Raw genomic sequence first — 25357 nt, forward strand, 5'->3', positions numbered from 1 at the left:
TATAGAGTGAAATGCTGCTGTTTTCAGATAATCAGATATTTCACAGGTATTTTGCAACAAATGATTTACACACAAATACATCAAGAATCAGCATATTAAACTCAAAAATGGTGACAATCAGCAGAATGAAAACTTCACGCTGCAATGCATGCTGGGTACCACCAGAGTTCAAAACTCATTCATGACTCCCAGCATGCATTGCATCATGAGGCGTCTCAGTTTATTTTTACCATTGTTGAGGTTCATACACTGAGTCTTGATGTATTTGTGTCTTAATTATAAACTTTTGCAATGTAATATATGTTTGTCTCAAAACAGCTGAATCTCAGTCTCTATTATCACACATTTGCCAGCAAAACACTGTTCTCATCAACATTTACCAATGATTATCCTATCGATAAAGACTCATTTAAACTTTTAAATCCAGATTAAAAACACACTTGTTTAGCTGTGCATTCACAACCTGAGCCCTGTGCTGGTTTAGATCAACTACACTTCTATTTCTAATTTATTTTATTTTTGCACTTATTCTTTTTTTATACACTCACATTTTTAATCAATTTTATTGCTGTTTTATTGTTTCTTAAAATCTAAAGTATTTGTGATCTTAAATCATTTGCATTTTAAAGATACGTTTTATTTCTTTCTGTCAATCATTTTATGTAAAGCACTTTGAATTGCCCTTGTGTATGAAATGTGCTATATAAATAAACTTGCCTTGCCTCATTTAGCATTACTCAATATAAAAAATGTGCACTCTACAGCAAACAAATTCACATCTCGACCTCTAAGATCACAGTACAAGCTGTGAAGTTACATTTTGACCTCATCGTGAGCTTTCTGTAAACTCATGGTGACATCCCTGTAAGATTGAGATGTAATCGTGTTGACTAGGAGAGAAGCACGATATATCAGATATGCAAAAGGATACAAATACACAGATTTATTGATGTATTGCAAATGCAAAGTATTTTATTGAGGTTTTATAAAGAAGTACACCTCTTGCTTAATCCACTCACAAGTCATTTTAACTCAACTCAACTTAACTCAACTTTATTTATATAGCGCTTTTTAAAATTTTCATTGTTACAAAGCAGCTGTACATGAGACACATTTAATACAAGTATGAATTCTAAAGCAGCCCCCCAGGACAGGCAGATAGTGCAAAACAATATGCAAACGGTGGTGAGGAACCCAAAACTCCCATCGAGAAAAAAAACCTCAGGGGAACCCAGGCCCAACCAGGGGATTCCAGTTCCCCTCTGGCAAAAGCTGCTGCCTCTGCACAAGCTCATCAGTGCTTGCACAACAAGGCTTAATAAAAATATAAAAATTAAAGATTATCATTAACAATCTAATAGCATTTGAAATGTTGTAGGAAAAACAAAGTTGTCGCGTCCTTTATCCAGCTCTATCCTCTTAGCACTTGTCAGGTCACCGCTTCCCATTCTCAGCTCTGCCATCAGGTCTGGGCATGAACTGCATCCTGCGGTAACCTTGGAACAAAGAGACAAGACTGGCTGAGAGTAGAGTACTGTTCTGCACTCTTTGATGCAACAAGTACATCATTTGTTGTTTGATGTGTTCCTGGTTCCGGTTGATCTAAATAATGCAGCCTAAATCCTCTGAGGATTAATATTATGGAGGTGTAGTGTATGCAAGATTAAAAACATGAGTCTTTAGTCTAGATTTAAACTGACAGAGTGTGTCTGCCTCCCGGACCGTGCAGGGAAGAATATTCCAAAGTTTAGGCGCTAGATAAGAAAAGGATCTACCACCTGCACTTGATTTTGAAAACTTAGTAAACTTAAATTAAAAGTTTGACTACGTTCATAAAAATTGAATAAATATTGAGCTAAACATTATTGGAAAAACTTTCGAAAGTTCAATTAAATCAAAATGTTGCCTATAAATAAAGTGAAATATATCAAGCACTGAAATTTTAAGAATAGACTAGCTATTCTATAATAAACTACTAAATGATGTTAATGGATGACTATAGATTAACAAAGTTCGGGAGAAGCCAGAGCATAAAATTAAGACCGGCTGGTTCGCAATCAGCAATCATAGACTCTACCCCATCAGCTCAAGCGAACCAGCACATAGGTAGAGAAAGATTCTTACCCGAAGCCATCTCTCAAGGATTACACATGATCTCCGGAAGGATTATCTTTGCCATCCTTAAAAAATGTCAGACACCGAATCTTCAGATTCCAGGGCGAGTGCCATCGAACAGGATGAGCCAGCGATTTCAAGCGCCGTCGGGCTTCCCGAAGCTGAAACTACTTCGCGAGGCAACAAAGCATTTCAAAACGCCCCCGCTCTTCTTCACAGCAGTCTATCAGACACCCTTCGCCTGCATCTTCCTACTCCTCGACGCGTCCACTCATTCCAGCCATCGGGAAGTGGAACATCTCAGGACTCCGCACGGCGCTGTCCGAAAGGGACATCTATTTCAGCAAGCGGATGACCAAAGCCGAGCTATACAGTCTTTCTTCCTCTCTCCCGCCTGCAATCTCCAAGCAGGAGCCACCAGTGCTGATGGATCCGCACCGGGCGCAAAGCCTACACCGAGACCATCCTGAACCAAACACCTCAGCGGCCGGCGACGCCTTACCACCCTCAGGCCACCGTAACAGGCGATCGGCTAGGCTAGGCATCGCTCCAGGTGAGCCATCATCGATGCCAGCAATTCTCCAGTCGGGGGGCAGATGGGACATTTCCTGCTCCCTCGCACGGCAACCACAAGCACAGCTCGAGCCGGCCTACAGCACTGTCCGGTCACATGTACCCACTAAGCACCACGTCTCCACCTAACCTAGCACCCGCCTCATGGCCAGCGGATCCGCTACTAGCAGCCATCGCTGGCCAGGATGACGTCACCGGCATGAGAAAGCACCAATTGGCCACTCCAGCGGAAGCCACGACAACACTCTTCTCTACGACTCAGGCAACACCTCAGCATTCTTTGACGACTGCTGTCCCCATGCCGATGCCTCCAAACACTCCGGTCCTGGAACTTCCTCCGGTCTCCAGTAACATCAGGGCCCAGATTTTAGCAGGTGCGGATATTGACTTCTTTCAACTGTTATCACCACTCCCACCCCATGTAGCCGGGCGACAAATTTCCTTTGGCGATCTCTCCTTCACCGTTAAAAACACGTCCCACAGTCAACCCCGCATTTTGTCATTTCCGGAATTTACTGTAGCTTTCTCACGCTACACGGAGGTTATCTGCACGCTTTTGCCTCAGAGGAGACGTGAGCTCGGCGACTATCTAGCCATAGTCGCGGAGCTCGCGCTCTCTTATGGAGGAACGTATTTCTACACCTACCACAGGTTATTCTCAGCGAAATGCGACATCAGAGTAGCTCAGTGGAATCAGTGCCCGTATTGGGGAGCACTGGACACTGAGCTTCACAACAGTTTTCTTGGGCTGCCAATATTTTTCTTGCGCTGTGTGTCACTCGGTGGCGCATAGCACAACAGCCTGTCCCCTCATCACACCCACTCCATCCCCACGCCAGACTTCGCCTCCTCTAGCTTCCACCGCTCACGTTCCGCACCTGCTAAATCAGCAATCTCGCCCCGGCACGTCAGGAAGAAACAACGCTCGAGCGCAGGACGTCTGCAGGAGCTTTAACACGGACCACTGTTCAAGACAGCGATACCGTTACTTCCACGTAGGCAACCATTGCGGCGGCGCCCATTCCCGCTTGGTCTGCCCAGTGCACAAAAAAGCAAATAAAAATTCCCTCAACTACTTATCGGCTCCTGTCAATGTGTTGAATTTATCCCATGAACTAAGACCATGCCTTAACAGATTACCTCTTGTCTGGTCTAAAAACTGGTTTCAATCCCGGCATCGCCTGTGGCCTCACTAGCAGCCTCGTATGCCCAAATCTCTGTTCCGCGCTCGCCGTACCCAACACTGTCGATTGCCTTATTAAACGAGAAATCGACGACCAGTTCTTGATCGGTCCCTTCGCCGCCCCGCCATTTCCAGTTTTCCACATCAGCCCCATCGGCGTGGCCACGCGAAAATTTTCTGGAAAGACGCGCCTAATTTTCGATCTGTCCTCCCCACACAGTTCTCATTTCCCGAGCATCAACAGTCTAATTCCGCTCGACGAATTCTCGTTGCATTATCAGGACATAGAGCAAGCTATCACGCTAATCAAAAAGGCCAGACGAGGCGCCTAGCTAAAATAGACATCACATCCGCGTTCAAAATCATGCCGATTCACCCCGTTTTTTGGCACTTATTCTGCATTTGCTGGAAAAATCTGTTCTACTTTTCTGTCCACCTCACTTTCGGGTGCAGAAGCAGCCCAAAAATTTTCGGCATGTTATCAGAGGCAATCTGTTGGACCCTCTCTAACAACCACGGCATTCCTTATCTCATCCACCTTCTGGATGACTTTCTGATAATCTCGCCGCCCGACTCTATCCCCGCCGCTCATCTTTCCACAGTCCAGGAAGTTTTTTCGGGGCTCGGAGTGCCTCTCGCACACGAAAAAACTTTGGGACCCAGCACATCCGTCGAGTTTCTAGGCATCAAACTTGACACGCTCAAATTCCACGCGTCCTTGCCCCAGGAAAAAATCGATAGAATAATCCTGATCACCACCTCTCTCCTAGACTCCCCGCACTGCTCCAAACGCGACGTTTTATCCATCCTGGGCCATTTGAACTTCGCGATGCGAATCATACCCCAAGGTTGCCATTCGTTTCGCACCTCCTTTCCCTTGCTTCCTCGGCTCACGCTTTGGAGGACTTAATCCACCTGGACAGCTCTTGCCGCGACGAGCTTTGTCTATGGATCAAATTCCTGAGACAATGGAACGGTATCTCCTTCTTCTACAACGAATGGATATCTCTCCCCGTCGACATTCGCCAGTATACGGACGCAGCTCCCTCAATAGGTTTTGGGGGTTACTACCAGGGTCGTTGGTTCGCGTCAACGTGGCACCCCCCAGCTCACGAGCCTACCGCAGTCCCTTGGATCGTCAGCTCTTTTCGAGCTGTACCCTTTAGTGGCGGCGGCCAATTTATGGGGAAAGGAATGGTCCGCCTCCAGGATCGTGGTCCATTGCGACAATGAAGTTACGGTACACTGCATCAATGAGGGCCGCTCCCACTCGCTCGGCCTAATGCCTTTTCTGAGACGCCTAATTTGGATCTCAGCGTGCGACCAATTCGTCCTGTCCGCTAGACACGTTCCTGGAGTTAAAAACCAGATAGCTGACGCCCTTTCTCGCTTTTCATTTCAGAAATCCAGGCTGCTTGCTCCAGAGGCAGACCAATCACCAACGCCGGTTTCTCCCTATTCAGCCTTAATATTCAACTAAATCACCCTCTAAACACCTTGCTCACCGCTTCTAGAAATTCAATCATCTATGCCGTCTCTCACAGGACCCAACAGTCATACCTCACGGCTTGGAAGAACTTCAAAACGTTCCACCTCTCATATAACATCCCCTTCCGGATTTTTCCCTCCTCTCCATCACGTCATTCATCTCCTTCCTCAATAACACGAAACATCTCAAAGCCAGCTTAATCAAAGGTTACTTGAGCGGGATCCAATTTTTTCACAAATTGATCTACAATTCACCTTCCCCAGCCATAGAAAGTCCTCAGACATCCCTGCTCCTAAAGGGCATCCAAAGAACCCAACCTCCTCCTCGAGATGCCAGGCAACCCATAACCTTAGAGATCCTAACAAAATGCATCTCTACTCTTTGCAGAGGCTACCACACGAAGCGCACCGCACGCACCCTCGATGCTATGTTCATTCTGCCGTTCTTCGGCTTTCTCAGAGGTTCAGAATTTACCACTACATCTCACTTCGATCCTTCAGCTCACCCTTCCAATGCTGATTTGTCCACACTCGATCAGGAAACCATATCATATTTCATTAAGCAGAGCAAGACAGACCAGGCCAGACATGGTCATTTAATTTACATCTTCAAACTCCCTTCACCGATCCAGCCGTTCCAAACATTAGCAGCATACCTCCACTCCAGGACATCACAGGCCTCATATCCATCTGCCCCTCTCTTTGTGGACAATTCAAATCACCCTGCATCACGTTTTTGGTTCAAAAAACACCTTCAATTGGTCTTACTACAATCGGGGATTCCGGCGGATCTATTTTCCACCCATTCTTTCCGCATCGGCGCTGCAACTACGGCCGCCCAAAAAGGCCTCACAAAATTTCAGATCCAAACACTCGGTCGTTGGTCGTCCGATGCTTTCAACCCCTTCCCCCATCCCATTCCCCAGAAGCAGACCGCTTCATCCCTCACTCTGCCGCAGCAGAATGTCTTTCCACCCCCTAGCTGAATCCCTGTTTGTCACCCTTACCTCTTCCCGGAAGTATTGTGCTTCCTCCCTCACTCTGCCGCAGCAGAATGTCTTCCCTTCCCCTAAATTCCCTCGCATGCTTCCCTTACCCCTTCCTCTTCCCCAGAAGCCAGCATCGTACCACGCGACAGCCCCCCGCAGGGGCCCGTGCTTCATCCCTCACTCTGCCGCTGCAGAACGTCTTTCCTACCCCCAGCTGACCCCTACCTGCATGTTTCCTTCCCCTTGTCCCCTTCCCCCGAAGCCAGTATCGTATTGTGCGACCGCCCCCGCAGGGGCCCGTGCTTCATCCCTCTCTCTGCCGCCGCAGAATGTCTTTCTTCTGATAGAATCCCTCGCATGTTTCCCTTACCCCTTCCCCCGAAGTATTGTGCTTCTCCCCTCCCCTACTATGCCCGAAGTAAGTATCGCCGCAGCGACCGCCCCACCAGGGGCCCGAGCTTCACACTTCTCTCTGTCGCAGCAGAACGTGCTCCCCACCCCCCCAACCCCCCCAATACAAGAAGGGGACCATGCCTTCAAAACTTCTCTCTGCCGCAGCAGAACGTGTTCCACACCCAAGCTACAAGCCAGTGTCAACACAGTGATCACTCTCGGGTGTCCAACAATGGTTCTACAGCAGTTAACGTCAAGCAGCACGCAGACAGCATCGCGTCAGCGAACACCCCCACATGGGCACATTGATGTATACTTCTCTCTGCCGCAGCAGAACCTGTTCCAAACCCCCACCCATGCTAGAAGCCTGAGTCACCGCAGTGACCACCCCAGGGCTCCCAATCTTTACTCTGCCGCAGCAGATGTCACGCATCTTGAAGCTAACATTGCAACAGCAATGCCCCGCAGGGGACCACTGCTTCCTACCCACGCTCTGCCTCAGCAAAACGCCTTTCATCCTCAAAGCCAGTGTCGCCACAGCGACCTCCCAGCAGAAGCCCGTTCTTCAACTAATGCTCTGCCACAGCAGACGGGCAAAATCACCCTGCCTAAGCTAGCCAACCTTCCAGCTCTGCTGCTCCCCAGGAACATGATCATAATTCACGATCACAGAAGAACTCAAAAATCTACATCCAGAGGCCATGACAACATCTACTACATCAGGACCTGCAAGGGCCCCCAGCCCATGGCGACCGCAAGCCACCATCCAGGAAGCCTTCCTCTCAGCAGTTGTTTTGGGGAGTATGCGCTACCTGGCTGCTGTCCAACTCATATCCTTGCACTTTTGGGGGGTGAGTTCTGGGTTCGGCCGTTTCCGAGCTACTGGAGGGTGGGAGCGTTCCGGGATCGGATGGAATCGGCGAGCTCGGAACCTGCTCCCCGGACAGCACGCCAAACACGCATACTTTTACTACCCCTGCTATCTTCATTATCTGCTCAGGTGAACTCGTGAACTATAACTAAAATGAAACTTCAATAAAAATGTATTATTAGACAACATTAAAATAAAAAAATAAGTCATTGTAAGAATGTAAACTGTCCCCCTGTCTAAACAACATTCTACGGTTGAAGAGTCTAGTCGACTGAACACACAGAGTTTCAGGCCTGGAGACAAAGTTTGATACAGACTCAAGTGCTTGTTCAATCAGAGTCCAAAGTTTATTGTATTAAGGACTAATATTTATATGCTTGAAACAGGAGGTGTCATTTAAAACCACCAGAGTGGAAAATCACCAGACTTTCTATTTAGTCTTATTCCTCCTGAACAATCAGATATGATCACGTATTTAATATTACAATATCAAAACAATGGTCACTAGACATTATTAGGAACCTTGAGATGGAGAACAACAGATACTTATATCAACATAAGACAGCATAAGATACGATACAACTTTCAACGAGGTTAAACAACAAGAAAGTAAGGCAGATCTTATATCAATAAAAACTAATATTAATAGGAATGAATACGACTGAATACATATGATATATGAACTTTGTATTAAACACAGATGCAATATTTATAGAGGACAGGACGAAATCCAGATTCTCACAGTCATGTAATGAAAAAAAACACATACTAAAATCTTAAAACTTCTACTAAAATTAACACAAAAATAAAAGTAAAAGCATAAAAGCTAATTTTAAATATTAATACAACTAAAATCACTAAATGCCACTAAATTACTGTGCTACAATAAAAATCAAAGAGAATAATTTAACATTGCTTTAAATGTTTCATAGCTACATAAACCCATTTATAAATATGAATTCAAAGATAAGACATTTTTTGATTAATTAAATATGTTACATTGAAACCCACACCAGCAAAGGCTAACTACTTTTGAATGCATTAAAGAAGAAAATATTTAAACTATTAAACATGGTTGTTGAAAAATCTATGTTAAATATATTTTAATCATTTTGTTGTGCATTAAATCAATATCACTTTTGCACCTTCAATTAATGTTGAAAAATCTTTCAACGAACCACTATTATTGTTATCAGGGTTTGCTTTACTTGGGCTCATGATTCTTTTATTTTAACTTTAGATCTTTCGTTACCAATTTCATGTTACGTTTCCTTTTAGTGAAATCACTTAACCGATGTACTAATGACTGTTACATGTCAAAAGGAAAGACTGAACAGCTTCTCTGTTTGAGATTTATATCTTCAGGTTTTGGTGTGAAAACATTTCCATCGGGCTGTTGTCTCCATGTCAATCATGTGTAATCTATGCCACAATCCTCCAGTTTCTGCTTTACCTGAAGAACAGAGTCAATTCTTCATTACTTCTGGTACACACTTACACTCTGCATGGATTAACAACACAACCGCCGCTTTTTCATCGGTTTTAGAACACAGTTTAATGCTCGACCACCGTAAGATGGTCACCATCACTGCGTAGTCATTTACATTTAGACCAGATTTCTCCTCCAATCTGACAATCTGTTGCGTTGATTCTTTGAGAACATTACTTGAATCTGCAACAACATAAATCACATTGGCATTAATACTTGGCTGTTGGAAGAAAAAACAAGATTTATTAGGTTTGAGTGGCTAAGAATCACTTGAAACCTACTGTGCATGCAGATGAAGGGAAGGACATCTGAGCAGAGCCCATCATCTATCAGACCATCAGGACCTGCTGCGCCACAAGGTCAATTCATCCCTGTCATGTCAGGTTGATAAGTATTCCAGTTAATTGGTTAAGCGGTGACGTTTGTTCCATCAGACCACTTCCAAGAGTCTCTGAAAAGACCATTCCATACATAATCATTAGATGAAACAGGTACGATCAACACATCGTTGTCAGCTAGAGTCTGAATGATGGCCAGGTCGGTGTAGTGTTGTCTTCAGTAGAACTGTTGTTAGTGTATACTAATGGTTTTCAACACTGTTAAATTTTGACATTTACCAGTACTCATTTGGACATCTCCCAATTCAAACACAACTGATACAATATATTAGCTACAGGAACTGAAGCAAGTGTGTCAGCCAGAGAAAGCATAATGTAAGTTTGTTGAAATGTTTAAAACTAGTAGGTCAAACAAAAGGTGCAAAAATCTGAATGAATTAAATTAAAGATTGTTGAAATAATTATATTGGGAAATTAAAAACAGAAATAAATTAACCAGCGATAGAAGATGCAAGAGACAACTAGTCACTGTGAAAATTCCATTCCATTCCATTCCATTTTCTACCGCTTATCCGAACTACCTCGGGTCACGGGGAGCCTGTGAAAATTCATTCTGGTAAATATTCAGCATAGATAAAACCAACCAAACAAAGACATGTCCAACAGACGTCTTTTCTACATCATTAACAAAATCTAATACTACAGGATGTGGATAAAGTAGTGAAATGACTGTCAAATCTTTTTAGAAATTATACAATAGTTAATTTAATTAAGGATACAAAGACGTCTTGAATTAGTGTATGAAACTCAACAATGATGACGATCAACAGAAGAAAAATTTATGCTGCAATGCATGCTGGATAACAACATCCAAACTCATTTATGATTCCCAGTATGCATTTCAGTTGATATGTCAATTTGAAGTATTTTGTTAATTCATATTCATGTAATTGAATATGCCACTGTCTTTTTAAAATTGCTAATGTCTAATCTGAAAGAGTTTTCATGTAATGAGATTCAAGTACCAAGACCCCAACTGAACAAACACTAATCATGATAATTCAATTCAAGTTTATTTATATAGCGCTTTTCACAATGTGTATTGTTTCAAAGCAGCTTTACAGGGGCAAACAGGAAAAACAGAAAAGTTAAAACACAGCACAGTGCATGGTATTTATACAACGAGTAAGATCATTCTAATAAATAATATCTAATTTCTAATTAAATAAATAAATGAATGAATGCAGTCTCCCGGTGAGCAGGCCAACACTGCCCTGCTGTGGCGAGGAACCCAAACTCCAATGATTGATTAATGGAGAAAAAAACCTCGGGAGAAACCAGGCTCAACCGGGAGGGCCAGATCCCCTCTGACGTGTCATAGCTGCACTCAAACTGGTGACATGTGATTTTAGTTTAGCATTTAATACCAAATATTGTAACTTCAGCATTAATAAGACAAATAGTCCATCTTTGCTCTTGGTTGGGGATGTAGTGGTCTGAGCTGGGATGGTCCGATGGTTATATTTCTCTTGGCTGGTGGTGGAATTGCCTTAGATGGAGCTGGGATGGTCAGTCAGTCTGCAGCTGTAGCTGGCATAATCTCAAATTGGGGATGGGCATCTGTCGGTCGTCTGGACATGGTGGAACTTCTTCCTACCTCGGGAGGCGGAAAGAGAATAAAGAGAATAATTAGCGTAGCTGCTGTTCATTAACTATGCATTAAGTGAAAGCTTGGCTGAAAAAATGTGTCTTTAATCTAGATTTAAATTGGGAGAGTGTGTCTGACCCTCGAACAGTATCAGGAAGGCTATTCCAGAGTTTAGGTGCTACGTATGAGAAAGCTCGTCCCCCTTTGGTGGATTTTGTTATTCTAGGTGTTATCACAAATCCTAAGTTTTGAGATCTTAGAGAGCGTGATGGGTTGTAATGTGATAAAAGCTTGGTTAATGTAAGTAGGTGCTAAACCGTTCAGGGCTTTGTAAGTAATTAAAAGAATTTTAAAATCAATACGATACTTAATGGGTAGCCAGTGAAGCGATGATAAAACTGGGGTTATGTGATCGTATTTTCTTGACCTAGTAAGAACTCTGGCAGCTGCATTCTGAACTAACTGTAGTTTGTTTATCGATGATACAGGACAACCACTAAGTAGAGCATTACAATAGTCAAGCCGTGAGGTCACAAATGCATGAATAAGCTTTTCTGCGTCTGCAACACACAAATTATTTCGTAATTTGGCAACATTTCTAAGGTGGAAGAAGGCTGTTTTTGTGATATTTGAGATGTGATTTTTAAATGACAGGTTGCCGTCTAATATAACGCCTAGGTCTTTAACTGTATTTGTTGGAGTAACAGTGCAGCTTTCAATTTGCAGGCTGTAATCGGAGATATTCTGTTTACTTGATTTTGGTGCTATAAGTAATATTTCTGTTTTGCTAGAGTTTAAAAGGAGGAAATTACTAGTCATCCAATGTTTTATGTCCTCGATGCACTCTGCCAGTTTGGATAGCTTAAAGGAATCATCTGGTCTTGATGAGATATATAGCTGAGTATCATCTGCATAACAGTGGAAGCTAATTCCATGTTTTCGAATAATGTTGCCGAGGGGCAGCATGTATATGGAGAAAAGCAAGGGTTCTAAAACCGATCCCTGATGTAATCCATAATTTACTTGCGTAAGATTTGACGATTTCCCATTTAAATGGACGTATTGATATCTGTCTGTTAAGTAAGATCTGAACCATTGCATTTTCTGTCCCTGAATACAGATATAATTGTGTAAACGATCTAGTAGTATTTTATGGTCTACAGTATCGAAAGCAGCACTAAGGTCAAGCAGGACTAATAGTGAGACGTTACCTTTATCTGAAGCAATAAGAAGGTCATTTGTAATTCTAACGAGCGCAGTTTCAGTGCTGTGATGCGGTCTAAAGCCAGACTGAAACTTTTCGTGCATGTCATTATTTTGTAGGAAGGTACACAGTTGAGTTGACACTACTTTTTCTAGTATTTTAGACAAGTAAGGGAGATTTGAAATCGGCCTATAGCTTCCAAGTTCATTGGGGTCTAAGTTTGGTTTTTTGATAAGAGGCTTAATTACAGCCAGCTTAAAGGGTCTTGGGACATGTCCTAGATTAATTGACGAGTTGATTATGTTACAAATGGGCTCAATTACAGCAGGTAGTAACTCTTTTAATAAAGTAGTCGGAATGGGGTCTAATAAGCATGTCGTCGGTTTTACGACGACATGATTATTAAAAATAATTTTAATTAAATCTTCTTGATTTATAGGAGAAAAACACTCTAGCTTTTCTTTTTGGGTGATGGTTAAAACTAATTCTTCCGACACACTTGGAGGTTTGGTTTTAGCTATGTTGTCTCGTATTATTTCGATTTTCTCAGTAAAAAACTTGATGAATTCGTTGCTACCAAGGTGCGGCGAAATACCCAGGTCAGGTGGAGTCTGTTTGTTTGTTAGTTTAGAAGTTTTAAAGACCTCTAATTGGGTTTGTTTCCATTTTCGCTCCAGTTTACGCGTTTCTCTTTTTAGGGCGCAAGTGGTGTTATTATACCATGGTGCTATGAACTTTTTATTAATCTTTTTTGACTTCATAGGTGCGACCGCTTCTAATGTATTAGAGAAAATGGTGCCCTTTTGGGCTGTTGGAAGACGAGGCGTGCTGCTGCGTTCTGAACCAGCTGAAGTGGTTTGATAGCCTTTGCAGGAAGACCAGCAAGGAGAGCATTGCAGCAGTCCAACCTTGAGATTACCAGGGCCTGGACAAGGAGTTGTGCCGCATGCTCCGTGAGATATCGTCTGATCTTTCTAATGTTGAATAAGGCATATCGGCACGATCGTGTTGTCTTTGCAATGTGATCATTGAAGGACAGCTGTTCATCAAATATGACGCCGAGGTTCCTGGCTGTTTTGGAATGGATGATTGTGGTATTGCCAAGATGGATGTTGAAATCGTGTTGGACCGTAGGGTGTGGCGGAAACACGAGTAGTTCGGTCTTGGCAGGGTTCAGCTGGAGGTGATGGTCTTTCATCCAAGCTGAGATGTCCTCGAGGCAGGCTGTAATGCGAGCTGCTACAGTGGTATCGTCTGGGTGAAACGAGATGTAGATCTGGGTGTCGTCGGCATAACAGTGATATGAGAAGCCATGTGCCTGTATGATGGGTCACAGTGATGTCGTGTAGATGGAAAAAAGCAGCGGTCCAAGCACCGACGCCTGAGGGACCCCAGTGATCATGTGGTGAGCCGTGGACAGCGAGCCCCTCCATGACACCCTGAAGGATCTGTCGGAGAGGTAGGATTTGAACCAGCAGAGGGTAGAGCCTGTGATTCCTAGTGATGACAGGGTTGCTAGCAGTATCTGGTGATTGACAGTGTCAAACGCTGCAGATAGGTCTTTACGAAACTATCTTTAGTAGTTGAGGTGATTGTTCTACCCTGTCGATAACGAGATATACAACTGATTTCTGCAGTGCGCAGTGTACATGTTATAAGATGGTGATCGGAAACATCGTCGCTTTGAGGTATAACATTGATATTGGTTAGATCGGCTCCGTGAGATATAATCAAGTCTAGGGTATGATTAAGGCGATGAGTAGGTCTATTGATGTATTGTGTTACACCACAAGAGTCTAGCAGTTCTTTAAACGCCACAGCTAATAGATCGTTAGCAATATCTACGTGGATATAAATATCTCCAACAATCAGTACTTTATCGACGTTAACCAATAGATCCGATAAGAAGTCTGCGAACTCTATCAGAAAATTAGTGTAAGGCCCAGGGGGTCTATACACAGTAACCAATGTAAGAGAGGCCAATGGTTTTTTACTTTTATTTGGAACAGTTATGTTCAACGCAAGCACTTCAAATGATTTAAATGTATGCATTGTTCTCTGAGTAACGGTAAGAAAGTCTCTAAAGATTGTTGCGACACCACCACCTCGACCAACCGGACGTGGCTCATGAATATAACCGTAGCTTTGTGGAGTAGACTCATTTAGACCGAAGTAATCATTTGGCTTAAGCCAGGTTTCAGTAAGGCAAAGTATATCAAAACTGTTGTCTGTGATCATTTCATTTACAATAACTGCCTTTGGATTTAGTGATCTAATATTAAGTAGCCCAAACTTCAGGCGTTGGTTTTGCTCATTAAATATATTGTCTTTTGGTTTAATCATGATAAGATTTTTTCTCTGACTTTTAAATAAATTATTATTTGGTTGTATAATTCGGGGGACAGACACAGTCTCTATGCATTTGGAAGCAGTAACATTCTTAACAGGTGGGTGAGAGCAACACAGACTATGGTTAAAATTTGTACTTACTAGTCAAATGGTGCGTATCGTCTTTGAGATGTTGTCAGACAGAATTTCCGCTCCAATGCTGCTGGGGTGCAGCCCGTCGGGGCGGAAGAGCCTTGGTCGCTCCCAGAACAGATCAAAATTATTTACAAAGAGCAGCTTCTGTTCAATACACCATGACATTAACCAATTATTAAGCGTAAATAGTCTACTGAACTTTTCATTCCCTCGTCGGTAAGAAGAAGCGGCCCTGATACGATGATCCTCGCCGTGGGCGATGTGTTGCGAACAGTATCGACCAGACTCCTGAAGTCCCTCTTCAGGATCTCCGACTGCCGCATTCTCACATCATGACCCCCGCGTGCAGAACTACGGCTCCCACACTTGCATCCTCCTTCAGAATCGCAGTTACCTGCGCAGAGACATCGAGAACACGGGCGCCAGGAAAACAGTGAGTACGCACCTTACCTTCATTGAAGGAGGCGCGTACGTTCCGGACGATTGAGTCTCAGATGACCACAGCGTTGGATTTCGTCTCGCAGAGGGCGGCATAGCGATTTCTCGTAGAAATCTCGAAGACCGGTGGCGGCGGTGGGGGAGAGTTCATCGCTCCGGTCCTGGATTTCGCATCTCGCCGTGCAGGTGCAGGAGTGAAATTCATTTCGGCTCGTTGTGATCTTGAAGCCTGGGCTCTGTGCATAGAAACACACGGAGTAGAAGTGATAGGAGTATTACAATCACGTCGAACACTTACCGCAGCTTTGCGAGCGTCAGCCCGGGATGTTTCCAGCGCCATTTTTTGTTCTCGCAGACATGTTTGCCTCTCGAGTAGATCATGGATCTGCTTCTCCAATGCTTCCAGTTCTGACTGAAAGAAAGATTCATCATCTGCACTCAAAGGTAACGTTAAACACATATCTGAATCATTAGCCATTAGTGGTGTCATTATGAGAACAGTGGCAATATAGAGGCAATATTCAGAAAAATAAAGGCTGGGAATGCTAACAGCCTGAGTGCTAATAGCGAATGGTCGTACAAAACAAATGTATCTGTGCGTTATATGACGATATTTGGTATGGGATACACTTAAGGATAGGTTTAACCCTCTGTGAGTTATCAATTTAGAACATAAATATTAAGAAATAACAGGAATAAACGATATATTTAGAAAAGTTTGACGGAGCTCGGTCTCAAACCACGCTCTCTCAGCAAACAGGAAGTGATGAGGTTCAGGTGTGTGAACCTCCTCAACCCTCCTCACTTGACAGTTAAACAAACCAATAAAACTAAGGATTACATCAAGTATAACCCAATCAAGAGTATGAAAGGAAGCATTTTCATAAAATGCGTGTGGGATGATTTTCATGAGACGCTGCTTTAAAAAAAAAAACATTACCGGACAAAACCCGTATTGATTCAAAATGGACCCGCAATTTCATTCTCAAATACGGGACGATTCCATATTTGAAGGGATGGGTTGCAACCCTAGATGCAGAACCCATGAATTGATCCTTGAGGGACACCATACAATAATAGTATCAGACATATAATCACATAAATTAGGTAGACAGACACACCAAATTAAAAGTGTCAGAGGTGAAAAATAGGGGCAAAGGGAATGATGTGATATTAAGTGAACAGCCAAATGAGCACGTCCCTTTATATGATTCACACGTTATTGTGAGCACTGTAGTAGGTGCCCCCAGAGATAAATAGGGACAAAGAAAAAATTTAACAGAAAGAGGCAAGGAGCAACCACTTCTTTCTCTCCATGCCCATCGCACCACCCAAACGTGGAAAGACAGAATATTAAGTAGGACCCGGGTATCCAAAAAACAGGCCTAGGTATGATAAAGTACAGGTCAGTGACAGAAAAATTCAGTACTGGTTACCCGTTTCTCCACGGCGACCGATGTAGTTGCGTGTCGTCACTCGTAAACTGGAATCCCGGCGAGTGAAGCAATGGTGTGGGTAAAGGCCAGCCGCCTCTAAAACATCAGGCTACGTCTTAAAAACCAGCAGTAAGAATGAGGAAAAAAGCTCTTTCCTCTATCATGCCCATCAAACTCAGCGAACAAACAAACATCAACCACTCAGTCACGCACAGACAGAAAGAGATGAAGTTTTACTATGACTAGTAACACACAAGGTTAAAAGTTCAGAGAACTAAGATTTAAACAGGGATTGTGCTTAGGACTGCCATATATTATAACAACCAAACATTTATTTTCTGACAGTTCTATTGCTAAATGCTTGAAAATTAAAAACTTGTCAAAAACAACCCCTTTACAGGCCAATGACTCCATAGATTTAGCAGCTATTCTGCCATCCTTTTTGCCACAACAAAGTATATTCTGAAGGGCATTCCTCATTTTGGAACACAACCCCATTTTGATCAAGCCATGTTTACATAAAAACAATAAAATTGAATTTTTTTGCAGTTCAAATGTTACGAATAAAAAATGTTCACCAAGAAATCGATCTTACATTAAAAATTGCCCATTTTAAGCCTTCATCATTTTGTAAATAAGTAGGAATACTATTTAACTGAGATTTCACTATCGACACCAAATTTAATTTCTAGTTGTTTGTAGTAGAGACAACAACCTTTATATTTTGAAACTGCTTGCACACCTGTTCAATATTTGGTATCTTCAATGTAACACTTCTTTCAGGGATGCTATATACAGTGGGGCAAAAAAGTATTTATTCACCCACCAATTGTGCAAGTTCTCTCACTTAAAAAGATGAGAGAGGCTTGTAATTTTCAACATTGGTTAACCCCAACTATGAGAGACAAAATAAGAAAATCACATTGTAGGAATTTTAATGAATTTATTTGCAAATTATGGTGGAATATACGTATTTGGTCATTAAAAAAACTTTATATCAATACTTTGTTATATAACCTTTGTTGGCAATCACAGGTCTAACATTTACATTTACATTTAGGCATTGGCAGACACTTTTATGCAAAGCGACTTACATTGCTTTATCCTAAACATAGGTATTTGCAATCCCCTGGGATCGAACCCACAACCTTGCAATGCTCTTAACACTGAGCTACAGGAAAGCTGAATGACCTGTAAATACAGCCGTTCAATGGCACACAGGCCATTTAGAAATAACGTACCGCAAGGAGCGCGATTCCCAGATAGAGGGGACCTTTCCTCCTCACTTTTCGACACTTCACTCTTCGATTTGATGCTTATTCATAAACCATGAGGTCTTGTTTCTATTTTTTGCAAGAATTATATATTTTAAACCAATTGCATTAATGATCAGCCTGTTAAGAGCATTTCCTAATGAACCCTGTTTTAAATGGGAAGATAATTTAGAATCTGTTCTGGTATAAATGGCAGGGAACGGATGCATTTTTAGTAGCTTTGTCAGTAATTTGCTCGCGATGAATCCATTTAAATTGTTACACTTTGTTTGTATGTTCAGTAGATTTTACTTCAAAAAAAGAACATTTACCGCTTTAATTGAACAGCCCTGATTTATGGTAAGGGCTATGTGTATGGCTTCATTATCCCAAGGAGTTTCCGTCCCTTTACCTGTTTCATAAAAAAGTGAACCCTACAGTCATTTGAACTAAGTCCTGCTCCTCATGCGATGCACTAATTGCGCTTTAACATCTCATATGAAATTGATGAATCAGATTTAATGAAAAGTTTTTTGTGTTTTGTGGTTGTTGTTACTTTTATTTTTATAAAACATTGCATACTGAAATGTCAGGCTATTCTGTCACTGAAAACGGTCAGACCAGAGTTGCTCCACTGCGTCCGGCGGACGCTGCAAAAGAATTTAGCGGACAGCGATTTCCTATGTTTTCTCAGATTGCATCACAAGCATGGTCACAAGCAAGAATATCCATTCTTAGAACTCCCCGCAGCCTGTTTATATGTGCAGTTCCCTTCCAAAACAAATGTTTGGCCGAAACCAAATGGACAGCTTCCCTGTTATATCAACAAAAGGCCTAGTCTTTTCACTTTTAACCTTTGCTGTTTACTTAAACATGCCGTGGTACGCCTCGTTGGCGCAGTTTGGCAGCGCGTCAGTCTCATAATCTGAAGGTCGTGACTTCGAGCCTCACACGGGGCAGCGTGGTGGGAAATTCTTTTGAACTGACAGACTGGCTCTATTAAGGCGACACATCTTTCCGGCTCCCACGTAGGAACGTTCACGAGCGGGTGCTCCCTGGTGGTCTAGTGGCTAGGATTCGGCGCTCTCACCGCCGCGGCCCGGGTTCGATTCCCGGTCAGGGAATGCGCTTTTGGACATCCTCTGGCTGTATTCGTGGGACTTTGAAAAAACAATAACCTTTCAAGGTCACCAGGGCTTAAAGAGACGCTTCCTTCGAGCCGGATTCGAACCAGCGACCTAAGGATGACCAGTGAGATGCCTACAGTCCTCCGCTCTACCAACTGAGCTATCGAAGGCCCGGATACCGTCTATCGTCTGAGCTATTTTTGGGCCTTGTCAGCGGAAGCCCTTGTGGCACGAAAAGGAGCTGAGGAGCAATGAGCCAGCCAGGAGTCGAACCAAGAATCTTCTGATCCGTAGTCAGACGCGTAATCCATTGCGCCACTGGCCCTCTTTGAGGGCACACAGGAAGAACGCAGATCGAGAACAGGCAAAGGGGCTGAAAGAACCCACGCTCTCTGGAACAAACCTGTGTCTGGTAATCAAGATTACTTGCAACTTCAAAGCAGATGTGGATTGGAACCCTTACACTGTCTGACTTAAATTAGCGCACGGCCGTTTCCATGTAAATGCCGAGCCTGGAGTCTCCAGTGTGACATGCAAAGCAATGTCAGAAGTGGGATTCGAACCCACGCCTCCAGAGGAGACTGCGACCTGAACGCAGCGCCTTAGACCGCTCGGCCATCCTGACAGTGTGGGCGTTCGGCCTCTCAGGAATCGTGCACCCACCACTTTCGGAATGGACCCTTAAATGCAGCCGTTCAATGGCACACAGGCCATTTAGAAATAACGTATCGCAAGGAGCGCGATTCCCAGATAGAGGGGACCTTTCCTCCTCACTTTTCGACACTTCACTCTTCGATTTGATGCTTATTCATAAACCATGAGGTCTTGTTTCTATTTTTTGCAAGATATATATATTTTAAACCAATTGCATTAATGATCAGCCTGTCAAGAGCATTTCCTAATGAACACTGTTTTAATTGGGAAGATAATTTAGAATCTGTTCTGGTATAAATGGCAGGGAACGGATGCATTTTTAATAGCTTTGTCAGTAATTTGCTCACGATGAATCCATTTAAATTGTTACACTTTGTTTGTATGTTCAGTAGATTTTACTTCAAAAAAAGAACATTGACCGCTTTAATTGAACAGCCCTGATTTATGGTAAGGGCTATGTGTATGGCTTCATTATCCCAAGGAGTTTCCGTCCCTTTACCTGTTTCATAAAAAAGTGAACCCTACAGTCATTTGAACTAAGTCCTGCTCCTCATGCGATGCACTAATTGCGCTTTAACATCTCATATGAAATTGATGAATCAGATTTAATGAAAAGTTTTTTGTGTTTTGTATTTTGTGGTTGTTGTTACTTTTATTTTTATAAAACATTGCATACTGAAATGTCAGGCTATTCTGTCACTGAAAACGGTCAGACCAGAGTTGCTCCACTGCGTCCGGCGGACGCTGCAAAAGAATTTAGCGGACAGCGATTTCCTATGTTTTCTCAGATTGCATCACAAGCATGGTCACAAGCAAGAATATCCATTCTTAGAACTCCCCGCAGCCTGTTTATATGTGCAGTTCCCTTCCAAAACAAATGTTTGGCCGAAACCAAATGGACAGCTTCCCTGTTATATCAACAAAAGGCCTAGTCTTTTCACTTTTAACCTTTGCTGTTTACTTAAACATGCCGTGGTACGCCTCGTTGGCGCAGTTTGGCAGCGCGTCAGTCTCATAATCTGAAGGTCGTGACTTCGAGACTCACACGGGGCAGCGTGGTGGGAAATTCTTTTGAACTGACAGACTGGCTCTATTAAGGCGACACATCTTTCCGGCTCCCACGTAGGAACGTTCACGAGCGGGTGCTCCCTGGTGGTCTAGTGGCTAGGATTCGGCGCTCTCACCGCCGCGGCCCGGGTTCGATTCCCGGTCAGGGAATGCGCTTTTGGACATCCTCTGGCTGTATTCGTGGGACTTTGAAAAAACAATAACCTTTCAAGGTCACCAGGGCTTAAAGAGACGCTTCCTTCGAGCCGGATTCGAACCAGCGACCTAAGGATGACCAGTGAGATGCCTACAGTCCTCCGCTCTACCAACTGAGCTATCGAAGGCCCGGGTACCGTCTATCGTCTGAGCTATTTTTGGGCCTTGTCAGCGGAAGCCCTTGTGGCACGAAAAGGAGCTGAGGAGCAATGAGCCAGCCAGGAGTCGAACCAAGAATCTTCTGATCCGTAGTCAGACGCGTAATCCATTGCGCCACTGGCCCTCTTTGAGGGCACACAGGAAGAACGCAGATCGAGAACAGGCAAAGGGGCTGAAAGAACCCACGCTCTCTGGAACAAACCTGTGTCTGGTAATCAAGATTACTTGCAACTTCAAAGCAGATGTGGATTGGAACCCTTACACTGTCTGACTTAAATTAGCGCACGGCCGTTTTCATGTAAATGCCGAGCCTGGAGTCTCCAGTGTGACATGCAAAGCAATGTCAGAAGTGGGATTCGAACCCACGCCTCCAGAGGAGACTGCGACCTGAACGCAGCGCCTTAGACCGCTCGGCCATCCTGACAGTGTGGGCGTTCAGCCTCTCAGGAATCGTGCACCCACCACTTTCGGAATGGACCCTTAAATGCAGCCGTTCAATGGCACACAGGCCATTTAGAAATAACGTATCGCAAGGAGCGCGATTCCCAGATAGAGGGGACCTTTCCTCCTCACTTTTCGACACTTCACTCTTCGATTTGATGCTTATTCATAAACCATGAGGTCTTGTTTCTATTTTTTGCAAGATATATATATTTTAAACCAATTGCATTAATGATCAGCCTGTCAAGAGCATTTCCTAATGAACACTGTTCTAATTGGGAAGATAATTTAGAATCTGTTCTGGTATAAATGGCAGGGAACGGATGCATTTTTAATAGCTTTGTCAGTAATTTGCTCACGATGAATCCATTTAAATTGTTACACTTTGTTTGTATGTTCAGTAGATTTTACTTCAAAAAAAGAACATTGACCGCTTTAATTGAACAGCCCTGATTTATGGTAAGGGCTATGTGTATGGCTTCATTATCCCAAGGAGTTTCCGTCCCTTTACCTGTTTCATAAAAAAGTGAACCCTACAGTCATTTGAACTAAGTCCTGCTCCTCATGCGATGCACTAATTGCGCTTTAACATCTCATATGAAATTGATGAATCAGATTTAATGAAAAGTTTTGTGTTTTGTATTTTGTGGTTGTTGTTACTTTTATTTTTATAAAACATTGCATACTGAAATGTCAGGCTATTCTGTCACTGAAAACGGTCAGACCAGAGTTGCTCCACTGTGTCCGGCGGACGCTGCAAAAGAATTTAGCGGACAGCGATATTCCTATGTTTTCTCAGATTGCATCACAAGCATGGTCACAAGCAAGAATATCCATTCTTAGAACTCCCCGCAGCCTGTTTATATGTGCAGTTCCCTTCCAAAACAAATGTTTGGCCGAAACCAAATGGACAGCTTCCCTGTTATATCAACAAAAGGCCTAGTCTTTTCACTTTTAACCTTTGCTGTTTACTTAAACATGCCGTGGTACGCCTCGTTGGCGCAGTTTGGCAGCGCGTCAGTCTCATAATCTGAAGGTCGTGACTTCGAGCCTCACACGGGGCAGCGTGGTGGGAAATTCTTTTGAACTGACAGACTGGCTCTATTAAGGCGACACATCTTTCCGGCTCCCACGTAGGAACGTTCACGAGCTGGTGCTCCCTGGTGGTCTAGTGGCTAAGATTCGGCGCTCTCACCGCCGCGGCCCGGGTTCGATTCCCGGTCAGGGAATGCGCTTTTGGACATCCTCTGGCTGTATTCGTGGGACTTTGAAAAAACAATAACCTTTCAAGGTCTCCAAGAGACGCTTCCTTCGAACCGGATTCGAACCAGCGACCTAAGGATGACCAGTGAGATGCCTACAGTCCTCCGCTCTACCAACTGAGCTATCGAAGGCCCGGATACCGTCTATCGTCTGAGCTATTTTTGGGCCTTGTCAGCGGAAGCCCTTGTGGCACGAAAAGGAGCTGAGGAGCAATGAGCCAGCCAGGAGTCGAACCAAGAATCTTCTGATCCGTAGTCAGACGCGTAATCCATTGCGCCACTGGCCCTCTTTGAGGGCACACAGGAAGAACGCAGATCGAGAACAGGCAAAGGGGCTGAAAGAACCCACGCTCTCTGGAACAAACCTGTGTCTGGTAATCAAGATTATTTGCAACTTCAAAGCAGATGTGGATTGGAACCCTTACACTGTCTGACTTAAATTAGCGCACGGCCGTTTCCATGTAAATGCCGAGCCTGGAGTCTCCAGTGTGACATGCAAAGCAATGTCAGAAGTGGGATTCGAACCCACGCCTCCAGAGGAGACTGCGACCTGAACGCAGCGCCTTAGACCGCTCGGCCATCCTGACAGTGTGGGCGTTCGGCCTCTCAGGAATCGTGCACCCACCACTTTCGGAATGGACCCTTAAATGCAGCCGTTCAATGGCACACAGGCCATTTAGAAATAACGTATCGCAAGGAGCGCGATTCCCAGATAGAGGGGACCTTTCCTCCTCACTTTTCGACACTTCACTCTTCGATTTGATGCTTATTCATAAACCATGAGGTCTTGTTTCTATTTTTTGCAAGATATATATATTTTAAACCAATTGCATTAATGATCAGCCTGTCAAGAGCATTTCCTAATGAACACTGTTTTAATTGGGAAGATAATTTAGAATCTGTTCTGGTATAAATGGCAGGGAACGGATGCATTTTTAATAGCTTTGTCAGTAATTTGCTCACGATGAATCCATTTAAATTGTTACACTTTGTTTGTATGTTCAGTAGATTTTACTTCAAAAAAAGAACATTGACCGCTTTAATTGAACAGCCCTGATTTATGGTAAGGGCTATGTGTATGGCTTCATTATCCCAAGGAGTTTCCGTCCCTTTACCTGTTTCATAAAAAAGTGAACCCTACAGTCATTTGAACTAAGTCCTGCTCCTCATGCGATGCACTAATTGCGCTTTAACATCTCATATGAAATTGATGAATCAGATTTAATGAAAAGTTTTGTGTTTTGTATTTTGTGGTTGTTGTTACTTTTATTTTTATAAAACATTGCATACTGAAATGTCAGGCTATTCTGTCACTGAAAACGGTCAGACCAGAGTTGCTCCACTGCGTCCGGCGGACGCTGCAAAAGAATTTAGCGGACAGCGATTTCCTATGTTTTCTCAGATTGCATCACAAGCATGGTCACAAGCAAGAATATCCATTCTTAGAACTCTCCGCAGCCTGTTTATATGTGCAGTTCCCTTCCAAAACAAATGTTTGGCCGAAACCAAATGGACAGCTTCCCTGTTATATCAACAAAAGGCCTAGTCTTTTCACTTTTAACCTTTGCTGTTTACTTAAACATGCCGTGGTACGCCTCGTTGGCGCAGTTTGGCAGCGCGTCAGTCTCATAATCTGAAGGTCGTGACTTCGAGCCTCACACGGGGCAGCGTGGTGGGAAATTCTTTTGAACTGACAGACTGGCTCTATTAAGGCGACACATCTTTCCGGCTCCCACGTAGGAACGTTCACGAGCGGGTGCTCCCTGGTGGTCTAGTGGCTAGGATTCGGCGCTCTCACCGCCGCTGCCCGGGTTCGATTCCCGGTCAGGGAATGCGCTTTTGGACATCCTCTGGCTGTATTCGTGGGACTTTGAAAAAACAATAACCTTTCAAGGTCTCCAAGGCTTAAAGAGACGCTTCCTTCGAGCCGGATTCGAACCAGCGACCTAAGGATGACCAGTGAGATGCCTACAGTCCTCCGCTCTACCAACTGAGCTATCGAAGGCCCGGATACCGTCTATCGTCTGAGCTATTTTTGGGCCTTGTCAGCGGAAGCCCTCGTGGCACGAAAAGGAGCAACGAGCCAGCCAGGAGTCGAACCTATAATCTTCTGATCCGTATTCAGACGCGTTATCCATTGCGCCACTGGCCCTCTTTGAGGGCACACAGGAAGAACGCAGATCGAGAACAGGCAAAGGGGCTGAAAGAGCCCACGCTCTCTGGAACAAACCTTTGGCTGGTAATCAAGATTACTTTCAACTTCAAAGCAGATGTGGATTGGAACCCTTACACTGTCTGACGTAAATTAGCGCACGGCCGTTTCCATGTAAAGCCGAGCCTGGAGTCTCCAGTGTGACATGCAAAGCAATGTCAGAAGTGGGATTCGAACCCACGCCTCCAGAGGAGACTGCGACCTGAACGCAGCGCCTTAGACCGCTCGGCCATCCTGACAGTGTGGTCATTCGGCCTCTCAGCAATCGTGCACCCACCACTTTCGGAATGGACCCTTAAATGCAGCCGTTCAATGGCACACAGGCCATTTAGAAATA

At 43.8% G+C, this 25357-nt stretch overlaps 19 non-coding genes and 1 pseudogene across 19 annotated transcripts; 8 read left to right on the forward strand and 12 right to left on the reverse strand.

Moving 5' to 3' along the window:
• Window positions 1-11344: 11344 nt before the first annotated feature.
• LOC130421206 (uncharacterized) lies at window positions 11345-13846 on the reverse strand (annotated as a pseudogene).
• A 4941-nt stretch (window positions 13847-18787) lies between these two features.
• On the forward strand, window positions 18788-18861 carry trnam-cau (transfer RNA methionine (anticodon CAU)). Its single transcript has one exon. It is a non-coding gene; the product is annotated as a tRNA-Met (tRNA).
• A 93-nt stretch (window positions 18862-18954) lies between these two features.
• trnae-cuc (transfer RNA glutamic acid (anticodon CUC)) lies at window positions 18955-19026 on the forward strand. Its single transcript has one exon. It is a non-coding gene; the product is annotated as a tRNA-Glu (tRNA).
• An 86-nt stretch (window positions 19027-19112) lies between these two features.
• On the reverse strand, window positions 19113-19199 carry trnay-gua (transfer RNA tyrosine (anticodon GUA)). Its single transcript is given in 2 exon segments — window positions 19113-19148; window positions 19163-19199. It is a non-coding gene; the product is annotated as a tRNA-Tyr (tRNA).
• An 82-nt stretch (window positions 19200-19281) lies between these two features.
• trnar-acg (transfer RNA arginine (anticodon ACG)) lies at window positions 19282-19354 on the reverse strand. Its single transcript has one exon. It is a non-coding gene; the product is annotated as a tRNA-Arg (tRNA).
• Window positions 19355-19571: 217 nt separating this feature from the next.
• On the reverse strand, window positions 19572-19654 carry trnal-cag (transfer RNA leucine (anticodon CAG)). Its single transcript has one exon. It is a non-coding gene; the product is annotated as a tRNA-Leu (tRNA).
• A 1008-nt stretch (window positions 19655-20662) lies between these two features.
• Window positions 20663-20736, forward strand: trnam-cau (transfer RNA methionine (anticodon CAU)). Its single transcript has one exon. It is a non-coding gene; the product is annotated as a tRNA-Met (tRNA).
• Window positions 20737-20829: 93 nt separating this feature from the next.
• Window positions 20830-20901, forward strand: trnae-cuc (transfer RNA glutamic acid (anticodon CUC)). The gene has a single exon. It is a non-coding gene; the product is annotated as a tRNA-Glu (tRNA).
• Window positions 20902-20987: 86 nt separating this feature from the next.
• On the reverse strand, window positions 20988-21074 carry trnay-gua (transfer RNA tyrosine (anticodon GUA)). Its single transcript is given in 2 exon segments — window positions 20988-21023; window positions 21038-21074. It is a non-coding gene; the product is annotated as a tRNA-Tyr (tRNA).
• An 82-nt stretch (window positions 21075-21156) lies between these two features.
• Window positions 21157-21229, reverse strand: trnar-acg (transfer RNA arginine (anticodon ACG)). The gene has a single exon. It is a non-coding gene; the product is annotated as a tRNA-Arg (tRNA).
• Window positions 21230-21446: 217 nt separating this feature from the next.
• On the reverse strand, window positions 21447-21529 carry trnal-cag (transfer RNA leucine (anticodon CAG)). The gene has a single exon. It is a non-coding gene; the product is annotated as a tRNA-Leu (tRNA).
• Window positions 21530-22536: 1007 nt separating this feature from the next.
• Window positions 22537-22610, forward strand: trnam-cau (transfer RNA methionine (anticodon CAU)). The gene has a single exon. It is a non-coding gene; the product is annotated as a tRNA-Met (tRNA).
• Window positions 22611-22703: 93 nt separating this feature from the next.
• trnae-cuc (transfer RNA glutamic acid (anticodon CUC)) lies at window positions 22704-22775 on the forward strand. The gene has a single exon. It is a non-coding gene; the product is annotated as a tRNA-Glu (tRNA).
• Window positions 22776-22853: 78 nt separating this feature from the next.
• trnay-gua (transfer RNA tyrosine (anticodon GUA)) lies at window positions 22854-22940 on the reverse strand. Its single transcript is given in 2 exon segments — window positions 22854-22889; window positions 22904-22940. It is a non-coding gene; the product is annotated as a tRNA-Tyr (tRNA).
• Window positions 22941-23022: 82 nt separating this feature from the next.
• Window positions 23023-23095, reverse strand: trnar-acg (transfer RNA arginine (anticodon ACG)). Its single transcript has one exon. It is a non-coding gene; the product is annotated as a tRNA-Arg (tRNA).
• A 217-nt stretch (window positions 23096-23312) lies between these two features.
• Window positions 23313-23395, reverse strand: trnal-cag (transfer RNA leucine (anticodon CAG)). Its single transcript has one exon. It is a non-coding gene; the product is annotated as a tRNA-Leu (tRNA).
• Window positions 23396-24401: 1006 nt separating this feature from the next.
• On the forward strand, window positions 24402-24475 carry trnam-cau (transfer RNA methionine (anticodon CAU)). The gene has a single exon. It is a non-coding gene; the product is annotated as a tRNA-Met (tRNA).
• Window positions 24476-24568: 93 nt separating this feature from the next.
• trnae-cuc (transfer RNA glutamic acid (anticodon CUC)) lies at window positions 24569-24640 on the forward strand. Its single transcript has one exon. It is a non-coding gene; the product is annotated as a tRNA-Glu (tRNA).
• Window positions 24641-24726: 86 nt separating this feature from the next.
• Window positions 24727-24813, reverse strand: trnay-gua (transfer RNA tyrosine (anticodon GUA)). The gene is given in 2 exon segments: window positions 24727-24762; window positions 24777-24813. It is a non-coding gene; the product is annotated as a tRNA-Tyr (tRNA).
• A 363-nt stretch (window positions 24814-25176) lies between these two features.
• trnal-cag (transfer RNA leucine (anticodon CAG)) lies at window positions 25177-25259 on the reverse strand. The gene has a single exon. It is a non-coding gene; the product is annotated as a tRNA-Leu (tRNA).
• Between the last annotated feature and the right edge of the window lie 98 nt (window positions 25260-25357).

The sequence above is a fragment of the Triplophysa dalaica genome, chromosome 5, assembly GCF_015846415.1.
Source record: "Triplophysa dalaica isolate WHDGS20190420 chromosome 5, ASM1584641v1, whole genome shotgun sequence".
NCBI lineage: Eukaryota > Metazoa > Chordata > Actinopteri > Cypriniformes > Nemacheilidae > Triplophysa > Triplophysa dalaica.